We start from the raw sequence: 13279 nt of genomic DNA, 5'->3' as shown, positions 1-13279 counted from the left end.
TCATACAATATCCTCTTAGCATCCATTCCCAAATGTCTATTTCTCATCACACTTTTTAATCCTCACCCAAGGCATTTGCTTCCTTTTCTCAATCTACATTCTACCTCCACCCCCACTCCTCCCTCACACACATATCTATCTATATGTCTATCTATTTATCTATGTATCTATCTATCTATATATATCTATATCTATCTGTCTATCTACATATATATATATATATATATATATATATATATGTGTGTGTGTATATATATATATATATATATACATGTGTATATATGTATATATGTATATATATATATATATATACATGTATATATATATATATACATGTATATATATATAAATACACACATATATCAAACAATGCCGTAATTTGCTTTCTCCCAGACTTTTTTTTTTTTTTTTTTATTTTTTTTTGAAAGGGGAGGCGGTGCCCTAAGTATTTTTTATCATAAGTTACTACGAAGTGAAAAGAATGAACGAGCAGAAAAGGATCGAAAACCGATTATATGGGTCAAAGTCAGGGGCCCTCCGACCCCTCAACTGAATCGAATCGCTTGGTGTTTACCGAAACGAAGTATCATGTGTTTAAAAGAAAATATGTAATCTAAAGTCACATAGCATCGCAAGCTAAAAACGCCCGTAATTCCACCGAATATAAGGTTCATAATAGCTTGGTCTTGTGTTGCCCCATATATTTGTTTAATTCTATTATTATCATTATTCTCTAATGACTTTTAGGTAAGGCTTATTACATCTAAGTCAACATTGTAGTTGTCCAGAATAAGTTCTCAAGATATCTAGAGACACGTAGTCAACGTGACCTAATTCCGAACTGGCTGTGATCAACTTGAACTCTTCTTATGATCAAAACTAATGTGATTGAGTTCCATCTCGGATGCGACATTTCTCCCAGTTACAAGAAAGAATAAAAAAAAAAAGTGCTGCTTCAATTACGACTCTTCTCTCTCTCTCTCTCTCTCTCTCTCTCTCTCTCTCTCTCTCTCTGCCTGTCTGTCTCTCTCTGTCTGTCTCTCTCTCTCTCTCTCCCTCTATCTCTTTCTATCTCCCCTTCTATCTCTTTCTCTCTCTCTCTCTCTCTCTGACTCTATCTCTTTTTCTCTATCTCTCCCTCTACATCTTTCTCTCTCCCTTTTCCTCTATCTCTTTCTCTCTCCCTCTCCTCTCCCTCTCCCTCTATCTCTTTCTCTCTCCCTCTCCTCTCCCTCTCCCTCTATCTCTTTCCCTCTCCCTCTCCCTCTATCTCTTTCCCTCTCTCCCTCTCCCCTTCTATCTCTCTCTCTCTCTCTCTCTCTCTCTCCCCCTCTATCTCTTTCTCTCTATCTCTCCCTCTATCTCTTTCTCTCTTCCTCTTCCTCTATCCCTTTCTCTCTCCCTCTCCCTCTCCCTCTATCTCTTTCCCTCTCCCTTTCCCTCTCCTTCTATCTCTTTCCCTCTCCCTCTCCCTCTATCTCTTTCCCTCTCCCCATCTCTCTCCCTCTCCCTCTCACCCTCTCTCCCTCCCTCCCTCCTTCCCTCCCTCCCTCCCTCTCTCTCTCTCTCTCTCTCTCTCTCTCTCTCTCTCTCTCTCTCTCTCTCTCTCTCTCTCCAGCGCTCGACAAGACTTGCTGCGGACCCGACCCGACCTGCAGAGGAACTGTTTCGACCTTTGCCGGTATGGTACCCGACTTCCCTCCATCTATTCCAGCTTTCTCCGGACAATTTTATTCGGCTCTAAAAGTACCATGCCCGTCCGTCAAAAGATTAATTAAAATGATCTTAACCTTTAACTAAACTGTCAATAAAAGTACCATGCCCGTCCATCAAAAAGTTAGTTAAATTGATCTTAACCTAAAACTAAACTTTCAATAAAAGCACCATGCCCGTCCATCAAAAAGTTAGTTAAATTGATCTTAACCTAAAACTAAACTTTCAATAAAAGTACCATGCCCGTCCAACAAAAGGTTAATTAAACTGATCTTAACCTAAAACTAAACTTTCAACAAACTACTCCATTAGTTTTGTCATAGCCTTCACTAGTAGACACTATTCATTTTTAGAAACTTTTTTTTCCCCATCCATTAAAAGACTAAAGACGTTTACATATATTTTCTAAGATCTCAGCACCTCCTTTAGTCAGGGCGAGACAGTCCACGACGCTTAACACCTGGTTGCAAAGACTTCAGGTGCTACATGACTACAAGGAACACGTTCTTCCAGCACCTCAGGTTGAGAAACAGTGCCTTAGAGCAGAGAAGACATCTGTGTGCTAAGGAGGAGGAAGAAGAGGAAGAGCGGGTGAGAGGAGGAAGGAGAAGAAGAGGATGAAGAGGGCGAAGGGAAGGAAATCTGAAGAGTACCTTAGACCGAAGAAGACATTTGGACGCTGAGGAGGAAGAAGAGGAAGAGGTGATGAGAGGAGGAAGGAGAAGAAGAGGAGGAAGAGGAAGAAATCTGAAGATTACCTTAGACCGAAGAAGACATCTGGACGCTGAGGAGGAAGAAGAGGAAGAGGTGGTGAGAGGAGGAAGGAGATGAAGAAGAGGAAGAGGAGGAAGGGAAGGGAATCTGAAGAGTACCTTAGACCGAAGAAGACATCTGGGCGCTGAGGAGGATGAGGAAGAAGAGGAAGAGGTGGTGAGAGGAGGAAGGAGAAGAAGAGGAGGAAGAGGGCGAAGGGAAGGAAATCTGAAGAGTACCTTAGACCGGAGAAGACATCTGGGCGCTGAGGAGGATGAGGAAGAAGAGGAAGAGGGGGTGAGAGGAGGAAGAGGAGGAAGAGGAGGAAGGGAAGGAAATCTGAAGAGTAATGGTTTTCAGGATGTAGTTTACAGTCCCCTGTTGGGTCCACAGACCTTCACAAAGAGAACCTCATCCTCCAAAAAAATGAAGAAGAAAAATAAAAAAGCATTATTTAAAGGATATTTGAGGATTCTATTTAGTATTGAGGTAATTCCCACGAAGATAAAAAAGAGAACCTCATCCCCAAAAGAAGAAGAAGAAGAAGAAGAAGAAAAAAACGTTATTTGAGGATTCTATTTAGTGTTGAGGTATTCCCCACGAGGATCAAAAACAGCAATGCATAAACATGGGATACGTGACGACAGACTGGTTGAGAGCTCGTCTTCTGTAAACTGCTACGACACCAAGAAAAGGGATCAAACGCTTGGACACTGAGCGCAACTTGGGGCTTTTGTCAAAATCGTCTTTTGTCCTTTAAGAGAAATTCAGGTCACTCTTAACAGCCATTTCAATCAATTGAAAAAATAGACCTATTTCAAGAAATCCCTTTCATTCGGCAATACTGACTCCTCTATTTATTTGAACCGCCACTGAGCGATTTTATTCAGCCGAGGGGAAACCTCCCGAATTTAAAGGCTTGACTTGGAAGCATTCAGTCAATGACTATTCTATAGATCGTTGCGCCAACGTTATAAGGTCGCCCGACGCTGCCTCCGAACTCCAAGAATACGCCCTTTCTACCCAGTGGCTTAATTTTAATTCAGGCTAAAACCAGACGGTTTCATTCGTCTGAAGGAGGAGTTAACTTCAGAGAAAACAGGATCCTTATTGATTGAGGTCTTCCTTGTGTTCTGAATCAGTCTCCTAAAGATTGTCATTCATGAGGCGCAACAAACTCTATATAGAAGGAAGAATCCTTCTTTAGGTTTCCTCATGACCTTTGTATTTTTGCAGTAAGGAGGTGCTGGGGTCAGTGTTGTTTGTAAAGTGTGTTTTTTTCGGAATAAGTTGAGCCAGACAGGTCATAAACATGCATAGATTTGAAGCCTCACAGTTGCACCCATTTTCATGCCCATCTACCCGGAATTCGAACTCAGAGGCGAACGCTTTACCCCCTGAGTCACCCGGAAGAACTCCAGATAGTATTGGTGTTGTTAATGTTAGTTACTGTAGTTTACCAGCGTTTCTATCCTCACAGACGACCTTGCAGTGCCGCTGCGCTGTTGGTAGGCTCAAGCTAATTCGATCACCCTTCCATTCATGCAGAAACTTCTGTTCGTTCTTTTGAAGAACAACACCCTACTACTAGAATAGTTTTGAGTAGACCATACACATTATGCAGTATATCAACTCTATATTGATACAATATATTGATCAAATTAGTATTGTATCCCTTGCATGGCTCCATCAACACTGTACATACATTGTTAATAGTATTGTACAACATGAATCACTGCGTTATGTTATTGGTCATGTAGGCAACTAAAAACCGGTAATGTTTTCTTTTTTCCACAGCATGACGTCATTTAGAATTTTATATGTTCATATTCTTCATATTCTTTTGTACCAATTTTCTTCTTTTACTAAATGCATAGTAATAAAACTTTGGCTCCTAATTGTCGTTTTTAAATTATTGGTATTTGAAAACGAAAAAAAAAAAAAAAAAAAAATCAATGTTATCAGTAGATATCTAGTGTATATATATATATATATATATATATATATATATATATATATATATATATATATATATATATATATATATATTCGTCTTAATACTCTTCCTACGTTTTAAATCGTGATCCATTGAATTCATAAGACGAAGTCGTTTTCTTCTGATGTCGACAATCTAAACCTTGCGACGAAAGATCCAGGGACCAAAGCAAAGGCATCGAATGTCTGTTTTACCAGTCACGTCTCCCCATTCACTTTCTTTCTCCAGCGTCGACTTTTTACATGGCTGCACTAGTCGAGCTGGTGAGAAAGAGAAACCTTCAAGCTTCTGTTTTATCGGTCACGTTTCTGTACAGCTTCTTTTAATGATTTTCTTTCTTCTTACATGGTTGCTCTAGGCTAATTATGTAATTTTACGGGCACTTTTGTTTTCAAAGAGGGAGAGTGGGAGGAGAGAGGTGATGGGAAATTCGGGAGAAGGGAGACTGGGGGTGAAGTGAAGACGGGAAGAAAAATAATTAAGAAAAGAATATTAAAGAGGATATATGGAGAGGGACGGGGAGGAGAGAGAGAGGAGAGAGAGAAAGGGAGGAAGGAGCACAAGGAGAGATGGTAAAAGGGAAAAAAAGACTAAAAGAAAACGGCGAAGTCTGTGACAGGAAGACAGGGAGGATAAGGGGGAGGAGGAGGACAAGGAGATTATAATTATTATCATTGTTGTTGTTAATTAGTCCGTATTGTCAGTGGGCTTTGTCACTGAGGAGACAAATTTTCCTCTCAGGCTTCAGCCGTAGGTTCTTCAACCCGGATATGTTTTGATCGTTCCTGGAATGATCACATACTTGATCGTATGTGATCAAGATTGAGCAAGAGGGAGGAGTTAGGCAAAGGGAGGAAGATGGAAGGAAAAGAGGAGGAAGAGAAGGAGGAGAAGGAGGAGGAGGAGAGAAGGAGAAGGAGGAGGAGGAGGAGGAGGAGGTTTGAAAGTAGGAAGGGTGGTGGCGGTGGTGGAGACGGGTTGAAGGAAGAGTGGGGGGGAATTGAGACATGAAGAACTTGATACGTATATTTGAAGATCTGCTTACAACGAAATCTCTCACAATCTCAAACTTGACTCTTCCGCTGTGTCTCTTGCCCTTTTAGTCATTTGTTTTAGCTGCCGTTTGGTGATTTTATTCAGCTAAAGGACATCCTTCCATGGCGAGAGTGTTATAAACTGTGTTTTGATGAGTTTGGTCGCTTTTCTAGCAGCCGCCTAGTGAATATACTCACTCGAAACAAACTACCCATACAGCGAGAGAGTCAAATCTAATCCCAGCTGGCCACAGGGAAGGGTGTTTGAAATGATCAAACCTCCCGGCTTCGCCGTCATGGCTTCGCCATGGGTGCTTGGACTGCGGCGCTGCTCGCTTCGCGAGCGGGCGCTTCGTGCCCCTGCCCTTCGCTCGCGGCCAATCAATCGTCTCCGTTGCAGTGACGTCAGCGTTCTCGGCCAATCAGTCATCTCCGTTGCCGTGACGTCACTAGTCTCGGCCAATCTGTTGTCCCCGTTGCTGTGACGTCACCACTCTCTCAGCCAATTAGGTTCTCGTGGACTGTTACCAAATCACCGTCACTGGCTAGATTATTTTGCAAAAAACAGACATGTTATTCTTTTTATTGATTTATTTATTAATTTTGTCTCATGGTCAGGATTTCGATTTGGTTAATACCAGTCGATTTTAGTCAGCTGAAAGGAACCCACTCCCATCCTATATCTATAAGAAGGACCAAAAATCTTAAATCGACTCATTCGGGCATCTCAACCACGTGTCCTTGCTTTCCTAACGTTTCTTTCCTAATTTCCATCTGGTTTCCTTATATCCAATGGGTCTCACGGTGATGAATTCATCTTCTGTGCTCTTTGCCGTTTTGTTCCAGACCCTCTTGTTGCTGGAAGGGGAATGAAGACTGGATGGGTGTCGATGGGAGAGGAAGACTGGAAGGAGTGATCATGGAAAATGGGTACTTGAGGGGGGAAGGGATATTGGGGAGGGGTATTGAGGTACTCTGCCGTTGTGTTCCAGACTCTCCCGTTGCTGGAAGGGGAATGAAGAGTGGAAGGGCACCAATAGGAGAGAAATACTGGAAGGAGTGAGCATGGAAAGTAGGTACTTGATGGGGGGAGGGGATATTGGTGAGAGGTATTGGGAAGGGGTACTGGGGAGAACTTGGGGGTACTGGGGTGGGTATTGGGGGGTACTAGTAGGGGAACTAGGCTTGATAGAAGAAAGGTCTAGAGGAGAATTAAAGGAAAACTGGAGAGTACTGGGGTGGTTATTGGGGGGTACTCGTAGGAGGACTAGCCTTGATAGAAGATAAAATTGATAAAATTGAAGGAAAACTGGGGAAAGGAGACTTGGAGGAAGAGAAGAGGTGGCACTTGAGAGATCACTAGGGTATGGAAGGCTAGGGAATGAGATGGAGGATGGAAAGGAACTACGAAAAAATGGAATTGGAAGCTTTTCGAGACTGGCTTTCCATTATGCCAAATTACGTTTTGGCAAATTGTATTTCGACATATTCACTTAGCTTAGGTATTTCGTCAGACTATCTCCGGTGAAGTTAGGTTAGGATGGATAGGAAGTTTAGAGAAAACGGGGCTTTGGCTAAACTTAACTTTGCTGACTGAGAAAGAGGAGAGGAGAAAATGGAGAAGGAAAGAAAACGGAGAGAAATGGGAAAAAGAAAAACTCAATAATCTTGCTTTGCATGGACAAGACGAAATGTTAGTGGGAAGGGATGAAATGGAGAGGTTTGCAATATTCTGAAAAAAGAACAAAGGGAAAAGAAAGAGGAACATGAGAACACAGAAACGAAATGAACAATCAAATTGACAAAAGCGGAATATTGGAACAAAAGTGAAAGAAAACGATATCTAGGGGGAAGAAAAAGTCCAATAAAATATGAAAAGAGCAAATCTAAATCAGGAAGTATCAATATATATATATATATATATATATATATATATATATATATATATATATGTATATATATATACATATATATATATATATATATATATATACATAAACATATACAAGCCAAATTACCCGCGCGTTGCTGCGGGCAAATTATGATAATTTTAATTCTAATAGAATTTGTGGAGAAAAGTTACACCTATCAATATAACTCAATGGAAAAGGTAATACAAATAAAATGTTAAGAAAATAAGAAACAATCAATTTGAGGAGGGAAACGCCCTTTGGAGATAAAATATATTCAGCCGTAAGAGAAGAATTGAACTAATTTTTCATTATCTTTAATCTCGAGTATGCTACCTCCAGCGAAAAAGTAAAATAAAAATAACCAATATTTAGAAAATTTGTAAAATTATACAATCATTTCACGTTTACACACGTTCTCCTTACAAAGGCTATCATATTTTGTGGCAACATTAATTTCACAAATATAAATGATATCTATGAACACATACAATGGTTTGTTTAATCATAGTATTTTTTGTCACAAAATGCCAATCGTGTTAAGGGGACACTACAGTAGTGGCGTGTTACCCCACCATACCCTTTAACCCTTAACCCTAGCCAAAATAATATATATATATATATATATATATATATATATATACATATATATATATATATACATATATATATGTATATATATATATATATATATATATATATATATATATATATATTTGGAAATTAAATATAGTTATCCACGTACCTGGAGTGATAGGGAATCAGAATATATATTGTTATGGGGGTCTATCTCCAAAACCCTTGGAGTCCGTGAACAAACAAACAAACAGACAGACAGAGGCTACTATTTTATTATTGTATATATATATATATATATGTATATATATATATATATATATATATATATATATATATAAAATAAATATATATATATATAAATATAAATAAATATATATATATATATATATATATATATATATACAAAGAAATTAATAGAGGTAAATAAATAGATGAATAAGAAAATGAATAAAAAATAGGTAAATGAGTTATGAATAAGTAAATAAATAGGTAAATAGATAAACGAATATATAAATGAGTAAATGAATAATGAATAAATAAATTGATAAATACATAAATAAAACAAAACAAAGGAAATCAAAATAGATTATCAAACTGACAAAAGAAGACAAAAGAATGAAACAGAATTAAGAGAATGACATTTAAAACAACCGAGAAAAGCCCATTGAAATATAAAAATAAGAAGATCAAAGCTAACTGAATAAAATAAAATAAATGCAAACGGAGGGAAGATGATATCCAGGAAAGTGAAGAAGAATCTGAAAGAACGAAACAGAATAACTCAGAGAGAAGAGACAAACGCAAAATGAGACGATAGATAAATCATTAAAAGGAAAAATAACAATCTAGGAAAAACATTTAGAAAGAGAAAATTAGACAAATGTAGTCGAAGCCAAAGAAGAGGAACTGGAGAACCAAAGACATGTGACACTTTGGTTTTACTCTTATTCATTTTCAAACCGACTTTAAGACTTTCCTTGTTCAGATCATTCAGCATATCTTGCACGTCTTCTGCTCTTTCTTAAATAAGAATAATGTCATCATCAAACCTTAGATTATTGAAAGATTTGCCATTTATCTTCAAACATTTCTCTTGCCAACTCAACCTTCTGAAAGTCTTTTCCAAGCAAGCTGTAAATAATTTGAATTAAATCGTATCGGCTTGCCGTACTCCTTTCTCGATCTGCATCTTCTCTGTATATAGTCGAATTGCAGGAAAAGCACCCGGAGAAGATGGTATATCGACAGCTCTTCTGAAAGACGCAGGGAATGAGGTTCATATCAAGTTAGCTCAGTTGTACACCCAGCGCTTAGGTCAGGAAAGCGTTCCTGAATCCTGGTGCAATGCTATAGTAATTTTGCTTCATAAAAAAGAAGACCAAGAAGGATCTTAGTAATTACCGACCGATTAATTTGTTATCAAATGTATAGAGTGTTCCCTAAGGTCCTTACATATAGACTAAGTTAAGTTTTAGATGGAAACCAAGCGAGAGAACAGGTAGGTTTTAGAAGCGGATATTCGACTCTAGACCATTTGTAGACGATGAACCAGCTAATTGAGAATACGGCAGAATACAACATACCTCTTTGTTTAGTTTTTGTAGACTACGAGAAGGTAAGGCCTTTGATTCGGTAGAACAAATAGCAATACTAAACTCGCTTCGCAAGCAGGATACAAACGAACAGATCATAAGGGTTCTAGAAAAGATTTATATGAAAAGTACAATTGTAATTCGATTACAAAAAGATACAGAAAAAATCAAAATCGAGAAAAGAGTACGACAAGGTGATACAATTTCTCCCAAATTATTTACAGCTTGCTTGGAAGAGATTTTCAAAAGGCTGAGTTGTGAAGAGAAAGGTTTGAAAATTAATGGTAAATATTTGAACCACCTAAGATTTGCGCATGGTATTATTCTTATTTCAGAAAGAGCAGAAGACTTGCAAAATATGCTGAGGGATCTGAACAAGGAGTCTCAAGGTAGGTTTGAAATAAATAAGAGTAAAACCAAAGTAATGTTCAACATGAAAGTTCAAAGTAAAGAGATTATAATCGATGGTTAGAGTCTTGAAGAAGATGAAGAGTATAATTATTTATACCAGATGGTGAAAGTGACAAAAGATCATGATAATAAAGTAAAAAGACATATTGCAATTGGTTGGAATGTGTTTGGTAAATATAATAAAATCCTGAGAGGCTCTTTACCTTTATGTTTGAAACGTAAAGTTTACAATCAGTGCATTTTGCCAGCAATAATTTACGGGTGTGAGACTTGGAAACTGACGAAGGCGATGGAAACAAAGCTAAGGACTTTACAGAGGAGAATAGAAAGATCAGTGATGGGAATGACGCTGAGAGACCAAAAGAGAGCAGGTTGGGTGAGAGAGCAGACGAAAGTGAAATATATTGCGGAGGTGGTAAAAGAGAGGAAGTGGAATTGGGCAGGTAAGTTAGTGCGAACGATTGATGAGCGATGGAGCAAGTGTGTTACTGAGTGGACACCGCGAAATAGGAGGCTTGGAAGAGGGAGACCAGACAGAAGGTGGAGAGACGAGATAGAGAAGTCTGCAGTGACGTGGCAGAGGTTGGCGCCGTCGTGTGAATCATGGGATGCTATGAAGGAGGCCTTTGTTCAGCAGTGGACTCAGAATGGCTGATTTGATACATACATACATACACACCCACACACACACACACACACATATATATATATATATATATATATATATTATATATATATATATATATATATATTTATTTGGATGATGGAGAACATAAACACAGGGGAAGGCACGGAACCCTAAACACTCTTACGTTTCGTTCGCGTAGAACTTCTTCAGAGAGTGTACGGAAAACTGTAATTGAAGCTTATGTACTAAACTTAGTTATCTTGTCGGATACTTGGGAAAGGTCGTTTTTCTGGCGTGTTCTAGAATTAAAATACTAGTTTGTTTTGCTAAATTGATAAATCCTCCTCGATGGTTCGATGAATTCTTAGTTGAAATATATGCTGATTCTACAATTCTTCTAGTGAATTTATCAAAACCTTTATGCAGCACTTCAGCTCCTCTCCAGTTTGGTAAATGATCGAATTTTTCCGCATGAACTACTAAAGAATTAGATGTCCTATGTGCTTTTATGATCATAGATTCTTTTATCTAATCCCCTTGATGACTCGCCATAATATGCCAACTATTGCAGGGGATTTTGTATACGACACTGTTTTCGGAATTGGTTCTCTTTTCGGAAGTCTTTACCAAATCACCTATCCTCTTATTAGTTATTTTAGCTATGACAAATATCTAACAAAAACATGTATAAACATAGCTAAAATAACTAATAAGAGGTATTCCCCTGAAGATGTAAATAACGCGAAGGCGCTTGGGAATTACTGTTTTCTTCCGATTTCCTTAGTGGTTACCGGCAACATTTGTGGATCACGTGTTGTTTTAATAATATTTCTGCATATATATATATATATATATACATTATATATGAAAGTTATGTATCAATACAGAGAGATTTAAAAAAGACAATAAGAAAAAGAAAACGACAATACGAAATGAACATCGCTGAGAAATCCAAAGAGAATCCCAAAGAATTCTATAGTTACATTAGAGATAAAAAGGTTGTTAGGAATCACATTGGTCCACTATTATCTGCTGACGGTCAACTTGAATATTCAAATGAAGGAATGTGTAATCTCTTAAACAATTACTTTAGCTCGGTATTCGTAAACGAAACACCTCAAAGTGAATTCCAAACTGAAACCTGTGAAAAGTCTGGGGTAAACTTACTCACTACGGTAAATATAACAAAAGAAACAATTAAAAGGTGTATAGACAAACTCAAAGTTAATAAAACACCAGGGCCTGACGGTTGGCATCCAAGAATCTTAAAGGAAATGAAAAATGAGATTGTTGTTCCATTAGAAATTATTTTCAAGAAATCCATCATATCCGGAGATGTCCCAAGAGAATGGAAGCTAGCTAACGTTACTCCCATATTCAAAAAAGGTGACAAAAAGAAACCAAATAACTATAGGCCTATTAGTTTGACTTCGATCGTAGTAAAAATAATGGAAACTATCATCAGAGATGCTATCGAATATCATTTAGAAAGTAACCGTTTGATAAATGATAGCCAACATGGTTTCAGACGGAAACGTTCTTGCGTGACTAACTTACTCGAATTCTACAACACAGTTGTCTCGAATTATGACAAAAGAAACAATATAGATTTAATATATCTAGACTTTGCAAAAGCTTTTGATACCGTCCCACACGAAAGACTACTTACTAAATTAGCTTTGCATGGAATAAGTGGTAGCCTATTAGGTTGGACTAGTAATTGGTTGAAAGGTCGAAAACAGAGAGTTGTTTTAAATGGAAAAACTTCTGGATGGAAAAGTGTTGCAAGTGGAGTTCCTCAGGGTTCCGTTCTTGGGCCACTTCTATTCATAGTATATATAAATGATATAGACCATGGACTAAAATCTACTGTTTCCAAATTTGCTGATGATACAAAACTGTGCGGAGTGGCAAATGATCACTCAAACCAATTAGATATTCAAGAAGATTTAGATAAATTACAGCAATGGTCTGAAAAGTGGCTAATGAAATTTAACACAAGTAAATGCAAGGTAATGCACATAGGTAAAAATAACAGCAAGTACGATTACAAGTTATTTGGAAATTCGTTAACAAAAGTGGATAGTGAAAAAGATCTCGGCGTAATTATCAGTAACGACCTCAAATCATCCAAGCAGTGTATTTCAGCCTCTGAGAAAGCAAATAAGATTCTGGGATTGATTGCGCGATCTTTTGATTTCAAAAGTCCATCACTCATTAACAAGCTATATAAATCGTTAGTTCGTCCACATTTGGAATATGCTGTTTCTGTATGGTCACCGAATCTCATTAAAGACATTGACAGACTGGAAAAAGTACAACGGCGAGCCACAAAACTGATTCCAAATATCAAAAATAAATCATACGAAAATCGACTTAAGCACATGAATCTGTTTTCCCTAAAAAAGCGTAGACTCAGAGGTGACTTGATACAGGTCTTTAAGATTTTAAAGGGAATTGACAACATCAAAAGTGACCAAATTTTCACATTGAATGAGAATCAGACAAGAAACAATGGTCTCAAACTGTCCGGAAATAGATTCAATTTGGAAGTAGGTAGAAACAACTTTGCCAACCGTGTAGTTAATGAATGGAATAAACTTCCTGCACAGGTAGTGCAATGTAGTTCAGTTCGAAGCTTTAAGAATCATTTAGATAAATAC

The sequence above is a fragment of the Oratosquilla oratoria genome, chromosome 2, assembly GCF_046742065.1.
Source record: "Oratosquilla oratoria isolate Oo_2021 chromosome 2, ASM4674206v1, whole genome shotgun sequence".
NCBI lineage: Eukaryota > Metazoa > Arthropoda > Malacostraca > Stomatopoda > Squillidae > Oratosquilla > Oratosquilla oratoria.
Note: the sequence above shows the minus strand (reverse complement) of the source record.